Source organism: Hipposideros armiger, unplaced genomic scaffold (genome assembly GCF_001890085.2).
Source record: "Hipposideros armiger isolate ML-2016 unplaced genomic scaffold, ASM189008v1 scaffold_347, whole genome shotgun sequence".
Lineage (NCBI taxonomy): Eukaryota > Metazoa > Chordata > Mammalia > Chiroptera > Hipposideridae > Hipposideros > Hipposideros armiger.
In genome coordinates this window covers 1177480-1180625 of record NW_017731697.1, presented here as the reverse complement: position 1 = coordinate 1180625, position 3146 = coordinate 1177480, and positions in this window count along the sequence as shown.

Here is a 3146-nt window from a genome sequence, read left to right as displayed (position 1 = left end):
CATGGCAACCCACTGCAGCAGGGGCTGCAGCCTACGCCGTCGCGGGCGACTCACGGCAACCCAGCTCCAGGTTATTCAGCATCTTAGCTGTAGAGGGCAGTGTCCCTAGCCCTCATATGTGGGATCCGAACCGGGGCCCTCTGGCGTCCCAAGCCAGCTCTTAACCATCACGCCACTCGGCTGGCCCTAAAGACTGTATTTTAAGATGATCTTAATTTAATACTCTGCTTCTTTAATGAAAATCTGACATTATCAAGAAACAAAATCTCCCCCATTTCAGTCCTCCTACCCATACTCCTTATATCAAATGGAGTCCTTTTAAAAGGTATATATTTTCATATATTTAATATAAAATTAAAAATATAAATACATACCTATTGGGTAGGTATATATAAAAAGGATATTTCACTATTATGTTCACTAGAAAAAAACACAGGAAAACATTAGCTGATCTTGGGTTTGACAATGAGGGGGGGTTTCTTTTGTTTTGTTTTTTTAAGATTTTTTAAATTGGGGAATTGGGGAAGGAGAACAGTGTTGGGGAATTGGGGAAGGGGAACAGCCAAGCTGTTGTCCTTCAATCTTAGTTGTGGAGGGCGCAGCTCTTAACCAACTGAGCCACTGAGCCGAGTTTTTAACACATCAAAATCAAGATACAGGGGCGGTGAGTGGCTCAGTTGGTTAGAGCACTGCTCTTAACAACAAGGTTGCCAGTTCCATTCCAGCATGGGATGGTGGGCTGCGCCCCGCAACTAGATTGAAAATGGCGACGGGACTTGGAACTGAGCTGAGCCCTCCACAACTAGATTGAAGGACAACGACTTGACTTGGAGCTGATGGGTCCTGAAAAATACACACTGCTACCCAATAAAATAATAAAATTAAAAAAAAAAAAGCAAGAAAGAAAAAAATCAGTAAGTTGGGCTTTATTAAAATTTAAAAACTCAACTCTGTGAAAAACATACAAGAGAATTAAAAGACAAATCGGACCCAGAGAAAAAATTTGCAAATACGTGTCTGATAAAATACATATCTGATATCAAGCAAGTTTACAAAATATATAAAGAACTCCACTCAACAATAAGAAAAACCACCCAATTAATAAATGGACAAAAGATCTGAATAGACACCTCACCAAAGATGTTCAGATGGCAAATAAGCATATTAAAAGATGCCCCACATCTTTTGCCATTACATAACTGCAAATTAAAATGAGATACCGGGCCGGCCCAGTGGTGCTTTGGTTAAGAGCTGGCTTGGGACACCAGCTCTGAGCAGCAGGACCCTGGTTCAGATCCCACATGAGGGCCAGTGACACTGCCCTCTACAGCAAAGATGGTGAACAACAGCTCGACCTGGAGCTGGGCTGCCATGAGTGGCCGGCAACAGCGTAGGCTGCAGCCCCTGCTGCAGTGGGCTGCCATAAGCTACCTTGTGTGGCCGGCAGCCAGCGTGAGCGGCCAGCAGTTGGTGTGAGCTGCCAAGAGCCACCGTGAGCAGCCGTCCAGAGGCTGGTGACCGATCTGCCTCACCCGGGAAGAGCGCAATGACAATACCAACATGGCCAGTGAAGCAACGCCCTCCACAACTAGACTGAAGAACAAAAAAGCAACTTGTCTGTTCCCCTTCCCCCGATTCCCCAGCGCTATTCCCCTCCTCCAATTCTCCAATAAAATCTTTTAAAAATAAATAAATAAAATGAGATACCACCATACATCTATTAGAATGGCTAAGATTAGGCAAGAATGTGAAGCAACAGAAACTCATTGCTGGTGACAATGCACTATGGTGCAGCCACTTTGTAAGACAGTTGGGTAATTTCTTACGAAGCTAAACATAGTCTTACCATATTATCCAGTTGGGTACTTACCCAACTGATCTGAAACCTTACAAATGCACAAAACTGCACTCAAATGTTTATGGCAGCTTTATCCATAATCCGCCCCCCAAACTTGAAAAAAACCAAAACGTTCTTCAATAGGTGAATGAATAAACAAACTGTAATACACTCACACAATGGAATATTGGTTCAGCAATGAAAAGAAATGAGCTATCAAGCCACAAAAAGACTCAGATGAATCTTAAATGCATATTGGTAAGTGAAAGAAGCCAGCCTGAAAAGGTAACATGCTATATAATTCCAATTATATGACACTGTGAATAAGGCAAACTCCAGATACAGTAAAAAGATCAGTGTTTGCCAGAGGACTGGGGAGGGGGTCAGGTTGAATGGTAAGCACAGTGAAACTAATCTGTATGCTCTAATTATGGATACATGACACTATGCATTTGTAAAAACCCATAAAACTTTACAACACAAAGAGTGAACCTTAATGTATGAAAAAATTTAAAAATCATCTAGGAGGTGCAGTGATCCAACAATAGCATGCAGGATGTGACAAAACAATCGAACTGTATTACAGATACATGAAACAACTTCACTCAAGGTGGAGGGAAAAGATGCTGAGCAAAATCACTTTGGAAGTTAAGTGCAGTCTGTAAAACCAGGCCATATGAAAGCACTTTTCTTAGCTGATAATTGTTTCACGTGGTTGTGCAGGTTAAGAATCCCGATGTATATTGGAATGGAATGATTAAGTAAAGGAACGGTGGAAGCCATTTTCATGTTGCATGTGGGAATTTAGCGACAAGCAAGGGAAAAGAGGCCAGGGTAATCCATATGGTAATGGACAAGAGCTGGAGACATCAGTATGAACTCATGTTCAGCTTAATACAGAGGGTTACAAACAGAAGTATTTATAGATATGTGCATATATACCAGTTAGTCTACACACATATATTTCCTTGTCGTGTCAGCTGAGAGGGCCTATAAGAAACTACACCCCAGTAGCAATAAATACACCTGGTACCAGGATACAAGTTTCTAATCATCTCCAATAAAATAAAACAGGGCTCCATGGAGAAACGGCAGATTCTAGAATCAGGGCAGAAAACATACAAGATGAGTCTGACGCATCTTGTAGTGCCAGAAAGGAAAGTGTTAAAAACAACAACAACAACAAAATACCCACAATGATGGGATTGTGTCATTGAACATAAGAAAGAACTCCCAATGGCCAAAGCTGGAACAGTATGAGCATTCCCGGTATTAGATCATGCCCCAAAGTATAAAATAAATGCCCACG